General features: G+C 39.8%; 1 long non-coding RNA gene and 1 pseudogene across 1 annotated transcript in view; one reads left to right on the plus strand and one right to left on the minus strand.

The window, feature by feature from the left end:
* Window positions 1–23,952, plus strand: part of LOC136155962 (uncharacterized) — a 109,285-nt gene that overhangs the window by 18,877 nt on the left and 66,456 nt on the right. Inside the window, exon 2 of the long non-coding RNA XR_010660891.1 lies at window positions 1,849–1,913. This is a non-coding gene — a long non-coding RNA (uncharacterized lncRNA). The remainder of the gene's footprint in view (window positions 1–1,848; window positions 1,914–23,952) is intronic.
* LOC136156377 (Krueppel-like factor 4 pseudogene) lies at window positions 9,971–12,059 on the minus strand (annotated as a pseudogene).

Genomic DNA, 23,952 nt, shown 5'->3' on the forward strand with positions numbered 1-23,952 from the left:
GACAAAAGTTATTTGAAAGCTGTTGAAAGTAGGACAAATTAATAGTTACAATGATTTAGTATGTACATACTGAATTGTGGTAGGTTCCCCATAATTCTAAGACAAGCAGTTTTTCAATTGAAAATATAATAAGGAGTTTTCAGGCTGCCTCAACTCACTCTCCTCCAATATAATATGGAAATCACTGGTTTAAAAAAACAAGCTTGATGATTCAGTTAACAAAGTCAGGATATGTATGCTCATGTAGAGTAGAGGAGTTAATTAATTGAGTGTTTGGAGTCTGATAAGTTGTAATGAATTGGGTTATCAGGTGGTGACTTAATTGGGCTGTTGAATGAATTAGCACCCCTTAAATGTGAGAAATTCACACTTAGCTTTATCACTCCTGTTAGTGAACTGGTGGCTGTATCCAAAAGATCAAAGTACCTCTCTGAAAAAAAAAAGTCCAAGTTGTTCCTATCAAAGAATAATGAGTATCAGAGGCATTGGGACCCTACCATGTAATGTTGCCAATGTCCCCTATAATATTCACTGCAGACAAACTGGGAAAATACAGAGGAAACAGTAAGAAGAAAACTAAAATCACCTGTTTTCCATACCCTAAAACAACCATTTCTAAGAACTTGCTACAAGACAATGAAGAATAAATGTGTGTTATTTCTGAATATCACTTTTTTATTCATAAATATTAATAGAGTATGGGTAAGAGTTGAAAAAGGCGAGGACTTAAGTTTATTTTTAGTGAAAGCTCTGCTGGTCTGGGACAGGCATGCCTACCACACGCCTCGCCCTGAGATATCTCAGGAGCTATGCAAGCCTTCCATCTGTGTTTGGACCCCTGCTGGGTCTGGAGGCCGGTAGCAATAGCTGGGGGAGTCCTGGGGGTCAGGGTGAGGGGTTCTGAAGTGCCAGGGCAGCTGAGAGCCCGTCCCAGTGAGGCAGGGCAATGGGCTTGTTGGTAAGCTGAGGCTCCAAGCTCCTAGTGCGTGTGCTGTGGTCTCACAGGACTTCACTAACAAAAGACAAAGGCAAAGGTAAAATTATTAGGAATTTCAAGACAGAGTATTAAATCTCATGGGGTAGGAGGGTCTTCTGAGTCAGTACCCTATGTGACTAAACTGGCTGCACACCAGTGAAGCAGACCCAGGCCTCTGAAATAACCTATCTGACATTGAAAGGAAGAAACTTTTTTGAAAGAGTGAGAAATACTTGAATATTACTTTTGTTTCTTGTACAGCAGTGCTTTTAAACTTTAGTGTCCAAAGAAATCATCTGAGGTTCTTGTTAAAATGCAGATTCTAATTTAGTAGGTCTAGGGTAGGGCCTGAGATTCTGTATTTCTACCAAGATCCCAGTTGATGCCAAAGCTGGTCTGAGAACCACTCTTTCACCCTCCCCACCCCTACCATTAAAACATTTTATCTGAAAAGTACTATAGACTCACAAGAAGTTGCAAAAATCACTCATAGGCTCCTATGTAACTGTCACTCAACTTCCATTGATGACAGCTTGCATGTGATACAATAGGTAATAAGATTGTAATACAATATCAAAACCAGGTAATTGATATTGTATAATAGTATTCACTATACTACAGACTTGATTCCATTTTCATCATTTTTTACTGGCATACATTTGAGAGTGTGTGTGCATGTGTGTATGAGATGCAGTTTCATTCCATGCATATGTTTGTGTACCTGCCACCTTAATCAAGATATGGAACTGTTCTCGCAAGAGAGAGAAACTTCTTCATGCTACCCCTTTAATTCATGCCCCCAAAGATGTATAACAGTACATTGGAGATTCTCAATAACTCATATAATAATGATGCCTATTCTTTTCTTACAGTGAGAATTGTCTCTAGAATGCAGCAGACCATGAGGTGGCAGTTCCAAGTGCACTGGAGCAATGAGGTAAGATGAAACTAAGGGTGAAAACATAACACTGGCCATTGGAGAGAAATACAGCATCCCTGTGCTAGTGTTAATACCATCCACCCAGTCTGGACCAAAGTCAAATGCAAATTTGGGAGAATTGTTTTACTTAAAGGAGCCATGATGAAAATAAGAACCAGACACCCTGTAGAGCTCCAGGACTTAGTATAGAAGTTGAAGTATAGAAATTGGCAAATATCAATTGATAATGATGAAGTAAGACGTTTGTCATCATAATGTTCAGAGGACTTGCTAATTGCCTTATCTGTGCATCAGACAACTTCCAGTTTCACACAAAAGATAAAGCTTGTCACCCAAGAAATACCCTGTAAAAAGGCAATATATATCAGAACTTTGGTAAATATGACTCATAATTATCAGTCATCCCGAGAGACTATGCCTGCTTCTCTTTGTATGTTGGTGTTATAGGATAGTGGCTAAGCATATTACTCTTACCTGCTGTGTGACCTTGGCTAATTGACTTAACATTTCTGTGCCCCAGTTTCCTTATCTGTAAACTGAAGGTGATTGATTAGAGGGCCTAACAGGGTTGTTGCAAGGGTGAAGCCCTTAGAACAGTGCCTTACAGAGTGTAAATGCTCAGTTTCAATTAATATTTTATCATTATTAGGACTGGGCTAACCTTGAATGCCATCTCCCAGTAATTGCCCATAAATTTTGCTTCTTTATATCAAAACTCTTAATATCAGTAACTTTTACATTGAACATACACAGATTTTTAAGGACAGATGTTCTTTTAAATATAGCCATTTACTGTGCAGACTAATGTTAAGCACATAGTCTCTGGGTTCAAGACCCAACCCTTACTAATTACAGACTAATTGTACAGCTTGGGCAAGGAAATTCCCTAAGTCATAGTTTCCTTATCTGTAGTCAGGGGGTTAGTAAATAGTACCTTAAACTTGTTGTAATGGTTAAATGAAATAATTCATGTGATGTTCTTGGCACATAATTAGCACTTTATTGCTATTAGCTGATTTTGTCGTTGTTCAGTCACTCAGTCATGTCTGACTCTTTGTGACCCCTTGGACTGCAGCATGCCAGGCTTCCGTGTCCTTCACCATCTCCCAGAGCTTGCTCGAACTCATGTCCATTGAGTTGGTGATACCATCCAACCATCTTGTCCTCTGTTGTCCCCTTCTCCTCCTGCCTTCAATTTTTCCCAGCATCAGGGTCTTTTCCAGTGAGTTGGCTGTTTGAATCGGGTGGCCAAAGGATTGGAACTTCAGCTTCAGCAGCAGTCAGTAATACGTGGGTATGTGGGAGAAGGGACATTGAACCAAGTATAAAAGAGCATTTCTCCAGCCCAGTGACCGGTCACATCTGAGGACAGAATTTGGAGCAAGCACCTAACGGTGTAGATTCCCAGGTGCTGCAGAAACTACGAATTGCCACCCCCCACATCTCCATTGTCTTCTTCCTGTTAGTAATTGAACCCTGCCACTTGCCAGTGAAGAGGACACATGGCCAGTAGAACCAAAGCCACGTATTCCCAGCGTGCTTTGTAACTAGCTGCGGCCATATTTCTTCTGGCAATGGAATGTGCACCACTTGTGCACTTCCTGACAAATGGCTTTCCCTCTACTTGTTTTTCCCTTCCCTTTGCTGAAGGTGTGATAGCCCATGGACATGGTCAGGGACCAGCGTCTGCCATGCCTCATAGATTAGCAGAGCAACAAGACAGCATTGATTTGTTTTGGAGTAGAGCTGCCTTCTCTACGTTGGCCAACCCGTGCTGTTCTGAACTGTTAAATGAGAAGGAAGTAAATGCCTATCTTGTTGGTGCCACTGTGTTTTGTAGTCTTGGTTACAGTAGTTTAGACTGTATCCTAATTAATTTATCAAGATCATCTCCAAAGATGCTGAATGCTAGGAAATGTGCATTTTAATAAGATCCTCCAGTAACTGTGATGCTAGCAATTTAGGACTATACTTTGAAAAACTCTATGTCAGTGTGCTCAAAAGATGTCTCTTTGCTTCTAAGCAAAATCTAAGTTTTGAGAGGCAATCTCGGATTTAGAAGATAGGATCATTCGTTGTTAAAATTTTATTGTATTGCAACTGTTTTGTTCAAGAATTCTGAAATAATTAACATGGCATTTCATTTCATTTTACATTAACAGTATGATTACTTTTTGAGTGAAAGTAATTGATTTATGAAAACGAATGCCCAAGATGTTCTTTATAATGTTATTCATAATGGCCAAAAAGAATGAAAATAATTTGATATTAGGCCATTTGTTCAATTCTATATCATGGAATTAAAAGGATGAAGTAATTCTCTATATATTGACTATGATTCCCAAAATATATTAAGCTAAAAATAAATAAATATTGCAAATAAAAGAAGCAAGACAGAAAAGAACACATATGGTATGACTTCATTTGCTTAAAAATTGAAAAATAAAAGTTATAGTTCCTTAGTGATGTGTGCTTGGGTGGTAAAATGAAAAAGAAAAGCAAGGAATTGATTACTCTACAAGTCTGGATAGTGGAAGGCTTTGAAATGGATGGTGAGAAAGGGTAGTGATTAGGAGTTGGTAAAGAGGGCTTCTAAGAGGCTGGCACTGTTTTACTTTTCAGTCTGGGTGGTAATCTCAAGGGGATTCCCTCTGTCATTTTGGATACTTATCTATATATATATTGATTTCACAAATAAGTACCGTATTTATATATATATATATATATATAAATACATTAAACATATATATATTCTATATATATTCATATGAATGTTGGGCATATGTATGTGTGTGTGGGTATATATGTATCTGTATTCTTGTGTAGTCGTAGAAAATTTCACAAAGAGAGCACACACAAAAAGTACTAAGGGCACGTTTTATTACCTTTGGGTAGAGGGAATGTGGAATAGGGAAAATTTCACTTTGCATTTTACGGTTTGCTTTTTACCATAATTTTCATTTTCTCCAGAATCATGTGTTACTTTGTTTTAAGATCCTCCCTCAAATATTCTATGTGAATATGATTATTCCAGTTTTATATGCTTCTGTGTTATTTGAATTTTCCTCATAATCATGTGTTAATTTAAAATACTTTCTCAAAATTTGCAAATGTGTATACATCTCTGTATATGTATTTATATATGCTTGGAGAATTCTGGCATAAAATTCTGTAAGTGGTTACCTGTGAGTGGTCCACCTGGGAATAATGCATCAAGAGAGAGTAGAACTTTCATCTTTTACTTTCTATACTTCTGACTTGTTCGAATATCTTCTTTTACAATGGATATGTACTATTTTTAAATTTATAGCACACACTCAAAGTTGTAATACAGTGTATTTCAGCATATTTTGTTTTATAGGCAGAATAGACTTGGAGAGATAAGGATTCTGTTTAAAAATGTGTCTGATTTGGGGGTGGGGTGGGAGTGGGGAAAGGCTTGTCAGTAGCAAAAGATACCCAGGGATACAAAATTATACCGTTACCCCAATACATAAATTCCAGAGCCTCTAATAATGGGTTACTTTGATGGAATCTTTGAAATTAAACCACCAAGATAGGAATCCTCAAAACCAAGCACAGGTCCTGGCCTATGAAAGGTAATCAAGAGTTATTTGTTGAGTTTATTAAAAAACAGTACAATGATTAAGTGATATTTCACTTACTAAACTTTCATTGCTTGGTAATGCTATATGCTTTATAATATGTTAGATTTTTTTTTTTTTTTGTGAGGAGATTGAGAGGTGGAGAACATTATTGATAGGATACAAGTGAGTGATTTAATCTGCTTTTAAAAGCTTGGGATACTTTTCAAATGGTTAATTAACAATGATATTATATCCTATTCATTCTGTGTAGCTCGGGATAAATGATCTAAAATTCAATAGGAATGACTCAGCCAGACAAGAAAAATTCACTTGAATACTAAATGTGTTATAGGAAAACAGCACTGATATTAATCAAAACTCTGATACTGAAACTCTATGAGTAGTCTAAATAGATTCAGCACTTAGTTGTTGATACTTAGATATTGCTAACAAATGATAATCAACAATAATGTTTTGTTGACAACAAAGTCAATCAAGTATAGAGATGCAGAAGTAAGCTACACACTGAAGTAGAGCTTTTCTTCAGATAATGTCTGGCACTGATATAAAACTTTGCTGCTTAAAACACTAGCAATTATTCACATGTGGCTCCTGAACACTTGAAATGTAGCTAATCTGAATGAAGATTTTTTTTTTTTATCAAATACACACTAGATTTTGAAGACTTAGTTTGAAAAATAGAATATGAACTATTAATGTTAAATTTTAATGTTTAATGTTGATTACAGGAAGCCTGGTGGCTCAGTGGTAAAGAATCCTCTTGCCAGTGCAAGACACCTGGGTTCAGTCCCTGGGTCTGGAAGATCACCTGGAGAAGGAAATGGCAACCCACTCCAGTTTTCTTGCCTGGAAAATCCCACGCACATAGGTGCCTGGCGAGCTAAAGTTCACGGGGTTGCAAAAGAGTGGGACATGACTTTGTGACTAAACAACAAACAACAACAATACAAATGTTGATTGTATGTTGAGATGATAATATTTTGATTATGTTGGGATGAAAATATTATAATTACCTTCACCTTCTTTTTTTATTTTTTAAATATGGTTATTAAAATGTTTAAAATTATGAATGTGGCTCACATTTGTAGCTCAGTTGTGTTTTTTTATTAGACAGCGCTAGTACAGGAAGATTTGAATTCAGAGTGAACCAAGAACCAGCATTCTCACCTTCCTTACTTTTCAGACAAGGAAAAACTTTGCTGAAAGGCACAAAAATGGTTTGGAAGAAGTGAGCAGCAGGGTTTCCATCTTTTGATTCTCTGTTTCCTGTTTTCTAGCTTACCAACCAGTCCCTAATAGAAAATATGAGGCCAGGGAAGCAAAGTTATGCACATTGGACACAGTGTTTCTTTAACATTTGAAGAGCTAGACAATGATTTTTTAAAAAATTTTAGGAATTTTTAATGCTTCTCTTGTGGCTCAGCTGGTAAAGAATCTGCCTGCATTGTGGAAGACCTGGGTTCAGTCTGAGTTAGGAAGATCCACTGGAGAAGGGAAAGGCTACCCATTCCAGTATTCTGGCCTGGAGAATTCCATGGACTGTATATCCATGGAGTTGCAAAGAGTCACAACTGAGCAACTTTCACTTTCAGGGATTTTTTAATAGGATTAAGAACAGAAAAAGGTTAGAAGATTTTAACATTTTATTTTATATATCTCTGTGTTCTTTTTAAGCCTTGGGCATATATTACTATTATAAGAAACGGCAGGGGGTTGGGGGGGAGGCCTGGGGTGAGGACAGCGAGTGAAGTAGACAGATAAGATTAAAAAAAACCTTGGCTTGTAATTACAGTCTGGAGATGTTTGAAATGACTTTTTCCTATCATTATCTTCTTTCACATCTCTAACATCCTTAGCTAATTCTTTCTGCTCTCTTTGGGGTGTTTTGCTTTTTACATTACTAAAGCAAAATCTACTGGTCCTAATTTTTGAATCTGCAGCTGTAGCTCAAAAAACCCTGTTTTCTTTATTTTTGTAAGCAGCAGGCCACAAGAATGGTTGGTAATTTTGCTTCAAGAGAATTCAAGTCCTGCTTTCTAAAAGGCACTTGCCAACAGTCTAGATGTTTCTATTTGAAGCCATTTGCTACAATAATCCTTGAGATTTTTTGCTTCTGGCTTTCAGGGCTGTTACTTCTAAAGGCAGATTCTTAGAACACAAGTTCATTTAGCTGCAGAATATACCCAGCCTCCTTATTGGCGCAGCTGTGCTGAGTTCCTAAATAGAGAGATGATTTCCATAGTGCATTTTATAGCGCATACCATTGCCGAGGATAATCTAAATCACAAATTATTTTTATTGGTATTTATTTATTGTAAGAGAGAGAGGCATATTTGGCTAGTCTGAAAGGTAATGTTGACAGCAGCATTTTCTAATTTTGTGGCAATTTCCTTCTCATTGTTGACTTTCTCTTCAACTCCCAGAGCTTGATTTAGTTAGTGGTCTCCCAACCTAGGATAAGGATAAATACAGGTTTCCAATGCTTATCTGGATTCTTGGAATACATGAGTATGGTATAAATTCCTCTGCTTAACTTTTGGTGAGTATTCTCATTTTTTCTTCTTCTTTTATCATATTCAAGCCTTTACAACTCCTGAAACAAAAAAATACAAGCATACCTAAGAGATAGCACAGGTTTGTTTCCAGATGACAGCAATGAGAGGCTTCCCAGTAGCTCTAGTGGTGAAGAACTGGCCTGCCAATGCAGGCGATATAAGAGTCATGAGTTTGATCCCTGGGTGGGGAAGATGCCCTGGGGGAGGGCATGGCTACCCACTCCAGTATTCTTGGCTGGAGAATCCCAGAGACAGAGAAGCCTGGCGGGCTGCAGTCCATAGGGCTACAAAGAGTTGGACATGACTGAAGTGACTTAGCATGTATGTACGACCACAATGCAATAGAGGGAGTCACATGAATTTTTTGGTTTCCCCGAGCATATAAACACTATGTTTACACTATATTGTAGGTTAAGTATACAGTAGCATTATATCTAAAAAAAAACAAGGTAGATACTTTAATTTTAAAATTCTGTATCACTAAAAAAAAAGAAATACTAGCTACCATCTGAGCCTTCAGCAAGTTGTAATCTTTTTGCTGGTGGAGGGTCTTGCCTTGAGGTTGACTGTTGTTCACTCGCTTAATCATGTCCCGACTCTTTGAGACCCTATGGACTGTTGCCCACCAGGGTCCTCTGTCCATGGGATTCTCCAGGCAAGAATACTGGAGTAGATTGCCATTTCCTTCTCCAGGGGATCTTCCCAACCCAGGGATCAAACAAACAGGTCTCCTGCATCGCCTTCATTGGCAGGCAGATTCTTTACCACCGAGCCATCTGGGAAGATGATGTCAGTCTTAAAATAAGACAGTGCTGAATTTTGCCACATTGATTGACTTCCTTTCACGAATGAGTTCTCGATAGCATGCAATGCTGTTTGATAACTTTTTACCCACCACTTTACCTTTTGAAAAAGTACAACTTTTTCAAAATTGGAGTTAATCCTCTTTTTTTTTCAGATAAAATATTATATATTCAGATATATATAAAATATTCAGATAAAATATTATTTAAAACTTAGTTCTCACCTTGAGTATGCAAAATACAAACTCTACAAAATGTTCATTTTTTTTACTTTGTAGTTTACAAATATATAAAATAGAAGTTTGCTTAAATTTATATTACATATTTATTAAGGCAAGGAGTTATATAGAAAAAAACATTTGTTCTGCTTAAGACATACTTGGGAATAAACCATTGTACAAATTATTGCACATCTGAAACCACAATACATAACAGACTATATAAAAGATTAAAGTAAACCAGGTATATTTATCTGACTTAGGTCATAAATGTAGACTGGAAGACAAAAACAGATTTTCCTTGTCAAAGTAAGCAGCAGTTTGAGAACTTGGGGCCTCATTTGGTACCTTTCGAACAAAGACTTACAAGAACCATCATTTAGGCTATTAAACACCATTTTCTGTACGTGAATTTCTTCCTCTTCTTATAAGATCATCATAATGACTTTTAGAAGGCAAACAGAATACAATATGATCTTTATGCTTATATTGCATCAAAACAATTCAAGGGGTTCTAGTCTTCCCTCCCCCCAACTTTCAGATCTAATTTATACCCTGATATCCACAACTTCCAGTCACCCCCTTGATGTTTTGTAAGTCCAGAAATATATTTATTCAAGTTGGATTTAGAATTGGAACGCTAGAAGATCCAGTCACAGACCCCATCTTTTTTTTTGTTTTGTTTTTTTTGAGTTTGTCTTTTGGTTTCCTGTGTCCTGATGGTCCATTCACAAGTTTACTCCTTGGGAACTTCACCATGACTGTAGTGCCTTCTAGCTGGGTTCCTCCCCTCACCAGGAAGATAGTGTGAAAGGTAAAAAAGGCTGAATTCTCTTCTGGCAGTGCGGGTCACATCCAATGTTTGGGGATTTAAAAGTGCCTCTTCGTGTGTAAGGCAGGTGGTCCAACCTGGCGAATGCCTGGTCGCGCTTCCGGCACTGCCCGGGCTGTCTGCCATAGTGCCTGGTCAGTTCATCTGAGCGGGCAAACTTCCACCCTCGGCCATCCCAGTCACAGTGGGAAGGTTTCACACCTGTGTGCCCCTGTGTGGGGTGCGCAGGTGTGCCTTGAGATCCTGCAGGTTTAGCCGCAGCCTGCGTAATCACAAACGTGAGAGGCCGTCCTTTCCCGGGGCCACGACCTCCTCCTCCTCTTTGGCTTGGGCTCCTCCGGCCTGCACGAACCGGCTGGCACGAGTGCTTGCTCATGGCGCGGTGGGACGTGCGTCTGCATCTGGTCGGGCAGGCAGGGAGGGTGGTTGGCCCAGGGTGGGGATGGAAGCCCGGGGGGAGCGGCAGGGCAGGGTGACAGTCCGGGCTGCTCAGCAGTTCCTCGGGACCAGGGTCGGGGTAGCCCTGCTGGGGAGCTGCCGCCCCAGGGGAAAGTCGTGTGCAGGCAGCCGGTGGTCACTGCTGAGCGGAGGTCCAGTGCCCAAGCGGGCCACGAGGGGCCGACAGACGGTGCACGAGGAGACAGCGTCCCGCTTGATCTTCGGGCACACGCGCGGCGGCCCGCCGCTGTGGGGCCCACCACCACTAGTGGCTGCAGTCCGGGCCGCCCGTGCAAACACCGATGACCGACGTGCTGCCGTACTGGCTGCCAGGGGCACTCAGGCGCCTTCAACACGAGCGTGCCCACCAGTCCACCACCTGGAGGCGGCGGAATGCACACCGGGTCCAATTCGGGCCACAGAAACTCGGCCAGGAAGCCGCTGGAGGGGCTCACGTCACTGATGTCCGCCAGCTTGACGGGAGCCGTCGGAGGAGGTGCAAACTCGAGGCTGCTGAGGAAGCCGCCGCCCACGCCGTCCGGCACGGCTGCGCCCGGGTAGCCCCCGGCCCGGATGGGTCGCTGAGGCTGCAGGTGGAGGGTGCGCTGACAGGGCCGCTACTCCACGGGGAGAGCGAGGATGAGGCTGATGCCTACAAGGAGGCCGTGGCGGTCACGGGCTCCTGATGCGACAGCGAGCTGGAGAGGATAAGGTCCAGGTCCAGGAGACCACTGAACTCCCCCGCCTCCCTTGGGGCAGGAGGGCCGGGCTGCGGCTGCAAACTCCACCACTCTCCAGGTCGGTGGCCGCGGCCGGGGTGGCCGGGAAGCACCGGGGAAGCCGCTTCATGTAGGGGAGCTCCTGCTGCCAGCGGTCATTCGGAGCACCTCGTCCTTCCCGCCGGGCCGGAAGCGAACGTGGAGAGGGACGCGAGCGGCGCCTCGCTGGCGGCCACATCGGACTCGCCAGGTGGCTCATTAACGTGGGGGCCCAAAAGGTCCTTGGGAGTCCGACGCGGTAGGAATATCCGAACCCCAAAGTCAACGAAGAGGAAAAAAATTTAGAAACGAAGCCAAAACCAAACCGCAAACTGCCCGAGATCCTTCTTTAGATTAAATACAAAAGGGAGATGCCTTCCACATAAGGCCCCTCTTTGGGATGCTCACGGACTCTTAGATTGGTTTTGGTTGACTTCCGTCTAAGTAGATCTCTCACACGTTCATTATAAATTTCTAAGTAACTGACTTCAGTTCGAAAAGACGCCTCATCCCATATGGTGGTTTCGTTTATCTGACTGAAGAGCCCTTCGCAGATCCGGGGTATTAAGCCAGAATCACCAGGGTCTTCCATCATAGTGTATGACTTTCCTGATCCGGTTTGCCAGTATGCAAAGACACAAGCATTATAACCTTCGAACACAAACTTCACAACATCTGTGCCAAGGGTTTTGAAAACCATTTCTTGAGAAACATAATCTGGACTTTCTGTATCACCAGAATAAAAAGAAAAGTTATAGGTGAAGGTCTTGGTCCGTTCTCTTCCTGAGTCCCCAGTCCCTCCTTCTGGTATCTTTAAGTTTGTGATGGTCGTTTTGCTTTTCTCTATTTGAATAATGAATTTGACTTCCAAGTCCTTTTGCGTTTCATGGGCCGGACCCTCATGGCCACCTTGACCGAGGCCATTGCTCATGCCGGCTCGGCCCACGTGCACTCCTGGAATTAATCCTCTTAAACCATGCCTGTTTTTTTATGAACTAAGTTTAGGTAATATTCTAAATTCTTTGCTGTCCTTTCAACAGTTTTCTTGACTCTTCTTCTACCAGGACTTATACTGCAGAATCTACCTCTATCAGAGTAGAATACATCTCAAGAAGCCACTTTCTTGGGGAAGTTCCCTGGTGGCCTAGTGGTTAGGATTCAGTGCTTTAACTATAGAAGCCTCATTCCATCCCTGGTGGGGGAACCATCCCACGTGCTGCACAGTGTGGCCAAAGTAGAAAAAGAAGAGAGAGAGAAAGTAAGCACTTTCCTTGCTCATCCAGAAAAAGCAGCTCCTCATTTGTTCAAGTTTTTTTTGTGAGATTGCAACAGTTCAGTCATATATTCAGTCTCCAATTGTAATCTTAATTTCTTACTGTTTTCACCACCTCTACAGTTACTTTCTTCTGGAGAAGGAAATGGCAACCCACTCCAGTACTCTTGCCTGGAAAATCCCATGGACGGAGGAGCCTGGTGGGCTGCAGTCAATGGGGTTGCGAAGAGTCGGACATGACTGAGCGATTTCACTTTCATTTTTCACTTTCATATATTGGAGAAGGAAATGGCAATCCATTCTGGTGTTCTTGCCTGGAGAATCCCAGGGACGGAGGAGCTTGGTGGACTGCCGTCTATAAGGTTGCACAGAGTCGGACATGACTGAAGTGACTTAGCATAGCATACAGTTACTTTCTACACTGAAGTCTTGAACCCCTCAAAATCATTTATGGAGGTTGGAGTTAACTTCTTCCAAACTCCTGTTGATATGTTGACTTTACCTATGAGTTACAAATGTTCTTAATGGCACCTAGAATGTGAATCCATTAATGTTTTTAGCTAGTTTTTCTGGATAATTTGCTAGAGCATCTGCATTAGCACTTGCTGTTTCACCTTGCACTTTGATGTCATGGAGATGGCTTCTCTTCTTTTAAACCTCATGAACCAACCTCTGTAGCCTGAAAATTTTCTCCAACAGCTTTCTCACCTCTCACAGCCTTCACTGAATTTAAGAGAGTTGGGGCTTTGCTGTGGATTAGAGTTTGACTTAAGGGAATGTTGTGTCTGGTTTGATCTTCTATCCAGACCACTAAAGCTGTTTCCATATCAGCAATAAGTGTGTTTTGCTCTCTTATCACTTGTGTGTTCATTGGAGTAGCATTTTTAATTTCCTTCAAGAACTTTTCCTTTTCATTTACAACTTGGCTGACTGTTTTATGCAAGAGGCCTAACTTTCAGCCTATCACAGCTTTCAACATGCCTTCCTCCCTGAGCTTAATCATTTCTAGCTTTTGATTTAAAGTGAGAAATATTCATCTCTTCCTTTCCTTTGAACACTTAGAGGCCATTGTATGGTTATTAATCGGCCTCATTTCAATATTGTTGTGTCTCAGGAAGTTGAGAGGCTTGAGGACAGGGAGAGAGGTTGGGGAACTTTGGGTCAGTGGAGAAGTCAGAACACACACAGCTTTATCAGTTAGGTTTGCCTTTTTGAATAGGCATGGTTTATGATGCCCCCAAACAATTACAGTAGTAACATCAAAGAGCACTGATCATAGGTGACTAAAACAATTGCAATAGTAGTGAAAAGGTTTGAAATATTGTGAGAATTACCAAAATGTGACAGAGACGTAGAGTGATTACATGATGTTGGGAAAATATTTGCCAATAGACTTGTGTGACACAGTTACCACAAACCTCCGATTTCTATAAAATACAGTTGCCTCCATACTAGCATAAGAGGAGATATGCCTGTAACCCTGCCCTGGAGACTGACGTCATCTTCTCCACCTACTTTTGTGAGTCACGTGTAAAGGTTCTGAAGGGACTTTTTAATTTCCTTTTTAAAAAAGTTATTTACCAAACATATATTCGAATATCTGAACCCATCCGGAAGCGGAGTAATCTGTCTCTTGAATTGCAAAGCCTGCTTCATTCATTTCATAGTCGTATAATTTTAAGCACATACTATGGGCCAAAGGTAAAATTATGTCTGTTAAACATAACGTTGACATTCATCACATGGCGAGGAAAAAATTTTTGTAGCTATTAATATGTTTGGTGGTCATTTTGTAATATATGCAAATATTGAATCATGTTATAATGTTCTTTGTCAATTTTACCTCAATACAACAACATAAAAAGTATCTGAGAGAGTGAAAAATACTTCATAGAAGCCCTTGGATCACTCCTGAGGACTTTGGATCAGTGGAAAGAGGGGATAAGAGAAGGTGACGCTGATGAATCTGGAAGAGCCAGACATTCCCACCACTAGAAATAGTCAAATGTCACACACTCCTATCCTTTGCTGCCTTGAGCTTCTCAGTTGCTGCTTAGGATTTTAAATCCCTTAGTTGAGCTTTCCTGTCCTTTGCTTATTTGCTGTCCCCAGAGAACCAAAAGCAGCAGCATTTATATATAAACTCATACTTGGGTCCTTGTCTCAGCTCCATCAAAACACCAGCTATGTGACATCACCCTAGCTCAGAGCAACTGCTCTTAGTCATTTACTTTGACCTGCAAAAGGAAGGAGTGGGACTCTTTTTAGCATTAAACTGTTGACCATGTTTAAGAGAAGAGATAGAGGTAGAATTTCATCGCAGCTTCCTTTTGGAAATGGTTGTCTCCTACTAGGAGGCCTTGGTCACACTGGTGGTGTTGCATAGAGGAAATTTCAGAGGTATGCATGTGCCTGAACCCTGCCTCTAATTAAATAACAATTACTGTGTTATGGAACTTCAGTTCAGTCAGTTCAGTCGCTCAGTCATGTCCAACTCTTTGCAACCCTGTGGACTGCAGCATGCGAGGCTTCCCTGTCCTTTACCAACTCCCGGAGCCTGCTCAAACTCATGTCCATCAAGTCGGTGATACCATCCAACCATCTCATCCTCTGTCGTCCCCTTCTCCTCCCACCTTCAATCTTTACCAGCATCAGGGTCTTTTTCAATAAGTCAGCTCTTCACATCAGGTAGCCAAAGTATTGGAGCTTCAGCTTCAGCATCAGTCCTTTCAATGAATATTCAGGGCTGATTTCCTTTAGGATTGACTGGTTTGATCTCCTTGCAGTCCAAGGGACTCTCAAGCGTCTCCTCCAACACCACAATTCAGATGTATCAATTCTTTAGTGCTCAGCTTTCTTTATGGTCCAACTCTCACATCCATATGTGACCACTGGAAAAGCCATAGCTTTGACTAGATGGACCTTTGTTGACAAAGTAATGTCTCTGCTTTTTAATGTGCCGTCTAGGTTGGTCACAGCTTTTCTTTCAACGAGCAAGTGTCTTTTAATTTCATGGGTGCAGTCACCATCTGCTGTGATTTTGGAACCCAAGAAAAGAAATTCTCTCACTGTTTCCATTGTTTCCCCATCTATTTGCCATGAAGTGATGGGACCAGATGCCATGATCTTTGAATGTTGATCTCAGCTTTTTCACCGTCCTCTTTCACCTTCATCAAGAGGCTCCTCAGTTCCTCTTTGCTTTCTACCATAAGGGTGCTGTCATGGAACTTGGGGGTGAGTATTTCTGAAAAGCACACCAGCTGATAGATAGCCAGTGTTGGGAACCATTGGTAGTGAAAGCATCAGGCATTGAGAGGGACAGACATGGGTATAAAATCCAGAATTTACCACTTACTAGTTGTAAAGCCATGAGCGAGTCATTTTTTTCTCTCTTAGCTTCAATTTCCTTTCTGAAAAATGGGGACAAAATTGGACCTCCCTCAATGTAGTTTTGTAGCACATAGTAGATACTCAGTGAATGGTAGTTACTGAGATGAGTCTAGAGCTATTCTGTCCAAATGATAGTCATTAGCTGTATGTGATGGTTTAAAATGAGAAAGTTAAAAAGTTTGTTCCCAAGTCACAGTAGCCACCTTTCAAGTGCTCAGCAGACACCTGTGGCTAGTGGTTGCTGTATCAGACTAGGATGTTTAATGTCCTGTCCTTCATCCCTGAAAGTCCCTTAGACGGAAGATGATAGCCTACAGGGTCTGCTTCACTAAGAGCTACGTTTACTTGAGAGAATTCATTTTTAATTCTGTTCTGGAAAACCCACTACATTTGTTTCTGTTGGGTAAGCACCACGCCTTTTGGCTTGAGCAGAGATGTGAGGGAAATCCATGAGCCAGCTCTTCTGTGGAGACTTTTTCTCTTATTCCTATATACCTGTACATGAGTTTACCTAGAAGTGAACAAATAAGTGGGAGAAGATCTAATCGATTGTCAAATAAGAATCTCTCTTTCCTCCCTACCCCAAAGGCTCTGAGGCCACATTTAGCATTTACTCCATTTTTTCAATTAGAATATTACTTTTTCCTCCCCTATTTTTAAGCACCACAGATACTATTAGGGAAGCTGTGTGTGTGTGTGTGTGTGTGTGTGTGTGTGTGTGCACATTCATACATGTGTGTTACGGAAGAGAAAGGGACCAAGGGGGAAGAGTTAGCACTGGTAAGAGATGTCACTAAATATCGGTCAGTGGGAAAAGAAAGGCCACAGATGGGATGTGTTTTATGATTTTATTATCAGTCATGTTTATTTCGGGCTTCCCTCGTGGCTCAGTGGTGAAGAATCTGCCTGCCAATTCAGGAGACACAAGTTGGATCCCTGGATCAGGAAGATCCCCTGGAGAAGGATGTGGCAACCCATTCCTGTATTGTTGCCTGGGAAATCCCACAGACAGAAGGTGCCGGGAGGACTACAGTCCATGGTGCAGCAAGAGTCTGACCTGATTTAGCAACTAAATGACAATAACTATGTTTCTTTCAGGTATTTTGTTATCTCTTCCATTCTAAAAATTCTGTGGTGTCATTTTGATTTGCCCACATGGATAAGAGTCACAGACTCTGAAGACAGACCTCATGAGTCCAAACCATGCTCCGGTATTTAACCATTGAATGACCTCAAATCTCGGTTTCTCCATTTACAAAATGAATATAAATTCATCTGCACGTCATAGGATTATTTCAAGGATTAAAGGAAAGAATATGTGTAAAATTCTTAGTATCCAGTGTCTAACACGGGATAGATGCTGCTGCTGCTGCATCGCTTCAGTCGTGTCCAACTCTGTGCGACCCCATAGACAGCAGCCCACCAGGCTCCGCCGGCCCTGGGGTTCTCCAGGCAAGAACACTGGAGTGGGCTGCCATTGACTTCTCCAGGATAGATGCTAAATGAATTAAAAAAATTATTTAGAGAAAAGAAGGATATTTTATTGTCAGTAAGCAAATGATATGATGCTTTTAACTTCAACGAGTTTAAGATGTATCTTTCTCAACAGGAGTTTTAAAAGGTGATGCTCTCAGCCCTTAGTCTTATCTTCTAGAATGAGTAGGCCTCTTTGTTTCTCAAAGAACATTTATAGTTTCTGTGTTACATAAATGTTCTACTTGTTCCACTGGCACAAAGACAGAAATATAGATCAATGGAACAGAATAGAAAGCCCAGAGATAAATCCACGAACCTATGAACACCTTATCTTCGACAAAGGAGGCAAGAATATACAATGGAAAAAAGACAATCTCTTTAACAAGTGGTGCTGGGAAAACTGGTCAACCACTTGTAAAAGAATGAAACTAGAACACTTTCTAACACCATACACTGTACTTGTTTAGTTAAGCACAGGCCTAGCAGCTTGGGGAGTGTCAAAGTCTGAAGAGCAAATGAGTTGTTGATTTGAGCTTCTGTGTGTTAAAAATTGCTAATAAAACCAAGCAGTCTTACAAACAAGGGAAGTAGTGGTTCTTGAAGAAAAAGGGACCACAATCTATCTCTTAAATTCACTTTGTATTTGTTTTGTCTTCCTGCAATGATGTTTTTGTTGGCGAAGTTACTTTATTATTTTTTTAAATCTGAAAACATGGCATGTCTTTTGGGTTTTTTATTACTTAGATATTTCACACTCTTTGGTTTTGTTATGCAGTGTGACATACTTTAAAAACTAACTCCCCAGGAAGTGGAAAGTGTTATCATTTATTTTTAGTAAGGAAGCTGTATTGGTTCTTATAGCTGCTTTCCCAGCTGAAATAATATTGCAGATTGGTGCTATTTGAATACGGTTAATTGCTTAAAATTTTTAAACTAAGCCTGATTAGCTAGAATCCAAACAGTAAACCCAAGAGACCAGACTTTTGATAAGATGAACATGCTGCTAACCTTATACATTCCCTTTGGATTATCTTCCAATGGTATGAAATGTTACACTAAAAATGTTTTTTACATTGAGAAAGACTTTAGGAAAAATTATTTGGGGTACTTGAAACCAAGTTAAAGGTTGTTATGTCCAAATTAATAGATAATTATTGGTAATTTTGGCCTTATATCATTTAGTTCATGAGAGTTTATTTTAACAGTAAAAGTGAACCAGTTCATAACAGAAAGTCCTCATTTATAAAATCACATTATGCCCTATCATTTCTATTAGGGCAACTACAAACAAACAGGAGTAACTTGAACAAGGGAATAATAAATAAAGTTTTTAATAAATAAAATGTAGTGCACGCTCTTTATTAGGCATCTTAAATCTCAAAACTAAAAAGCTTTTTAGGGTAAAACTCCACTTTTACTCAGCATTTAATATAATCATTGAAAAAAAAAAAACCCACCAAAATTTCTTCCATTTCCCAACTTCTAGGGCATCTATATTAAAATTAACCTTGCTTGAGGTGTTTTATATAATAACTTTTAAACTGTTTTATGTAAATATTGTTCATGTGAACTATGCCATTCCCTTAACCATAGAAATGGAATCTGGGACACAACAAAAATGACCAGTATGTAGTATCATATCCAACGAGTCAGAATACAATCTGACTGTACAATAGAGTGCTAACAACACACTTTGTGTACTTAGACAAATATTTTAACTCTCTTTGACATCTATTGATAAGGAAATTTTCTTATCAATGAAGTCCAGGGGGTCAGTTAATTTTCTAAAGTTCTTTCCAGCCCAGAAATTTAATAATAAGGTACATTTTTATAAAATTAAAATGGTTTTATTGTTTTCTTGCCTCACTATTAAATAATAGCAGGTAGGAAAATGAAGAAATAAACAACTCTAGTCTCACTGGCCACCAATAAAATGATGGCATATTAACTTCTAGTCTTCTGTACTTAAAAAATAAAGTTGAACTCGTACATCATATATAAATACTTAATATTATAATTGGGCTTCCCAGGTGGCTCAGTGGTAAAGAATCCGCCTGTCAACGCGGGAGACACAGGCGACATCGGGTTGGATTCTTGGGTGGGGAAGATCCCCTGGATAAGAAAATGGCAACCCACTCCAGTATTCATGCCGGGAAAATCCCATGGACGCAGGAACTTGGCAGACTACAGTCTATGGGGTTGAGAAGAGTCGAACACAACTTAGCGACTAAACAACCCCACCACCAACAGCAATGTTATAATACTAAAAGCTTTTCATAAAATCATGTTTATTTATTTAATTAATATATTTATTTTTGAAGTACAGTTGATTTGTTGTTGTTGTTGTTGTTAGTTGCTAAGTCCTACTCTCCTGTGACCCCATGGACTGTAGCCTGCCAGAGTCCTCTGTCCATGGGATTTCCCAGGCGAGAATACTGGAACGGGTTACCATTTCCTTCTCCAAGGGATATTCTGGACCCAGGAATCGAACCCGTGTCTTCTGCATTGCAGGTGGATTCTTTACCACTGAACCACCAGGGAAGCCTGATAGTTGATTTACAATATTGTGTTAATGTCAAGTGTATAGTCTAGTGATTCAGTATTTTTAACACATTACACTCCATTAAATGTTATTACAAGATAATGGTTATCATTCCCTGTGCTATCTAATATATCCTGTTTTTTAATCTATTTTACACATATTACTTTTTATACTTTAATTCCATACCCCTAATTTGCGCCAGCCCCTTTCTCTCTCTACTGTAGCCACTTATTTGTTCTCCATGCCTCTTACTCTGGTTTTGTTCTGCATATACATTCATTATCATTTAGATTCCACCTAGAAGTTATATTATATACTATCTGTCTTTCTCTGTCTGACTTATTTCATTAAGCATAGTATGCTCTAGGTCAATCCACACTGAGACAAATGGCAAAATTTCATTCTTTTTTATGACTAATATCCCATTGTTGTTTATGTACCACATCTTTTCTCTATTGTATATTTTTTCCTCCTTTGTTGTAGAATAAGTGCATAAACATCCCTTTTAAATGGCTGTGTGAATAGAATTATTTTCCTATTGCACATTTAAGTAGTATTTTCTTTACATTATAAAAAAGTGCCATAGTAAAAATATTTGATTAAAGGTGATTCTTCCCTCTGACTCTATTAAGCATTGTTTTCATTGGATAGAGTGTCAAAAGTGGAATTAATAGGTCAAGATAATAATTTTAATGCTCTTCGCTGGTGGCTCAGATTGTAAAGCGTCTGCCTACAGTACTGGAGACCTGGGTTCAATCCCTGGGTTGGGAAGATCTCCTGGAGAAGGAAATGGCAACCCACTCCAGTATTCTTACCTGGAAAATCCCATGGACGGAGGAGCCTTGTAGGCTACAGTCCATGGGGTCGCAAAGAGTCGGACATGACTGAGCAACTTCACTTTCACTTTCACTTGTGCATTTGTGTTCCAAAAGTGTTAACAGAATGTATTCCCATTTAAAATCTATTAATCTACAGACTTATGCCCATTTTGCCACAATGTGGACAACATTGAACAATTTTGTCAAGATTTGAATGTAATTCTCCCATGTTTGATCTTTTAGGATTTGAAATTTTAACCATATATAAAGTCATCAATTTCATGTAGTCAAATTCACTAACTCACAGAAAAAGTGTTTCCATTCAAACTGTATTCATTGTTGATGAATTTTAAGATTGCAGGTTGGTTCAGCACAGACAGTAGTTATGATTCTATTTTGAGGGTCTTTTAAGGATAATAATATAAATTTGTCTGTCTACTTTTCCCTGACCACCTTTAAAAGTATTGAGGCAGTATTAGGTTCTGTTTTCAGTAATGGCTGAGTTAGAACTTACTGAAGTGACATTACCCAGATAACAACTGTACACTCTGAATGTGAGTACACAGCTTATGAGTGCACAATGAATACACAACTGTACACAACTGAACATGTGAATAATGATAATAACAATAATAATAATGTCACTCCTTGAAGGTACAGGGCAGTGAACTGGAATACATGCTTAGAGGAGGTGAGGGAAATTAAAGAAGACCTAAATAAGTAAAGAGATAAACAATGTTTATGTGTTGAAAAACTCCATGTTATTAACATCGCAATTTTCCCCATATTGACATGTGGAATCATTGCAGTCCCAGTCAGTGTCAAACAGGCTTTTGAAAACAAACTTGACTTCAAGGTTAACATCATTAACGATGTCGTGTAGATAGTAGGTCTCCCTTGATATTATGTGATGAGAAGTGTGATGCCAGGCATTAGTCTGGCATGATCCCAGTCTAATTATGAGAAAAACATTAAATAAACCAAATTTGGGGGACATTTTACAGAATACCTGACCAGTACTCCTCAAGACTGTTAAGATCATATGTGAAAAACAAAGAAAGTCTGGGAAGAGAGAGGGGAAACATGATGACTAAAAGCAATGTGGTATTCTAGATTGGATCCTGAGACAGAAAGAGGATATTCATTAAAAAACCAATGATATTAAAGTCTTTAGTTAATAGTAATGTACCAGTGTTGGTTTTTTAGCTTTAACAGACGTACCACAATCAACCCTGAATGTTCATTGGAAGGACTGATGCTGAAGCTCCAATAATTTGGTCACCTGATGCCAACTCACTGGCAAAAACCCTGATGCTGGGAAAGATTGAGGGCAGGAGGAGAAGTGGGCAACAGAGGATGAGATAGTTGGATGGCATCATCGACTCAATGGACATGAGTTTGAGAAAGCTCTGGGAGGTGGTGAAGGACAAGGAAGCCTGGCGTGCCACAGCCCATGGGGTGGCAAAGAGTCAGACATGACTGACTGAACAACAACATCTGGAAACATAAACTGAGTGAGGGATAAATGGAAATACTCCATAATATCCTTGCAACTTTTTGCAAATCTGTAATTATTCAAAAACAGAAAGTTTATTAAGGAAAAAAAGAAATGGACAAGCTTGTTCTAAGATGTGTGGAAAGGTAAAGGACCTAGCTGAAACAATTTTGAAAAAGAAGACTGAGGTAATTAGACTACCTAATTTCGTGATTTATTTTAAAACTATATACTCAATACTGTGTGTTATTGGCATAAGGCTAGAAATATGGAAATGGAATGTAATAGCTCAGTAATAGATCTCCATTTATAAGATCAAATGATTTTTGAATAATGTCCCAAAGTAGTGCAATGGGGGTAAGGATAGTCTTTTTAACAAATGGTGCTAAAACAGTGGGGCTTCCCAGGTGGCAGCGGTGGTGAAGAATCTGCCTGCCAGTGCAGGAGATGAAAGAGACAAAGGTTCAGTCTCTGGGTTGGGAAGATCCCCTGGAGGAGGAAGAAATGGCAAACCAATGGCTAGAACAATTGAATATCTGTCTGGAAAAAAGGAATTTTGATTCTTACATCAACCTTACACAGGAATTGACATGAATTGTAAACCTAAGTGTAGGAGCTAAAGCTATAAGACTTCTAAAAAAAAAAATAGTTGTGACGTTGGGTTAACCCAGTGGTTCTCAACCACGGGCAACTTGTCCTTCAAGGGACATTTGGCAAAGTCTAGAGACATTTTTGATTGTCACAGTGGTGGGGGGATCCTGCTATTGGTATTTAATGAGAAGAGGTCAGAGCTGTTAATAAATGTCCTATGATGTACAAGACCACCTATGCAACAAAGAATTATCTGGTCCAAAATGTCAGTAGTACAGAGGTGGAAAAAGCTTGGATTAATCGAAGAGTTCTCAAATCACAAAAAATCTGAATCATGAGAGGAAGCATTTTAAAGAGTTGACTTTGTGAAAATTGAAGACTTTTGTTCCATGAATGACACAGTTAAGAAAATGAAAAGGCATCACAGATTGGTTGGAGGTATTTGCAAAATATATATCTGACAAAATGCTTGAGTTTAGAAGATATAAAAAACTCTTATAATCAATAATAAGAAAACAAGCAACTTATTATAGAAATAGGCAAAGAATTTGAATAGATACTTCAAAAAAGAATTTAAGAGTATGACCAATAAGCCCCTGAAAAGATACTCAGCATCACTGGTCAGCAGGGAAATGCATATTACTACAAACTTGGTAGAATGGCTAAAATTTAATAGCCTGCCAACATGAAGTGTTGATAAAGATGTGGAGTAACTAGAACTCTTTCATATATTGCTGGTGGGATTGCAAAATGGCTCACCTGCTTTGGAAAAGAACTTGACTTGTCTTATACAATGCGTGTGAACTTACCATAGGACTCAGCAGTGCTACTTCCTGAGTATTTACCTGTGAGAAATGAGAACACATATCCATACAAAAACTTGTATATGAGTGTTTGTAACCATGGTATTCGTGATAGTCTCAAATGAAACAATCCATTTGTCCATCAACTGGTTAATGGGTAAACAAGTTGTGGTATAACCATACCATGAAATTCTATTTGGCAATTAAAAATGTAATGAAATATTGATACACAACAACATGAATGTATTTCAAAAATCTTATGCTAAGTAAAAGAAGTCACATAATTACCTTCTGTGTGATCCCACTCATTTGAAATTCTAGAAGGGATAAAACTATAATGACAGAAAGTAGATCAGTAGTTGCCTGAGGGTTGGTGTCAAGGGAAGCGATCAGCTGCAGAGAGGAAATTTTTTAGAGTGCTGGAAATGAGACAGGC

Source organism: Muntiacus reevesi, chromosome 1 (assembly GCF_963930625.1).
Source record: "Muntiacus reevesi chromosome 1, mMunRee1.1, whole genome shotgun sequence".
NCBI lineage: Eukaryota > Metazoa > Chordata > Mammalia > Artiodactyla > Cervidae > Muntiacus > Muntiacus reevesi.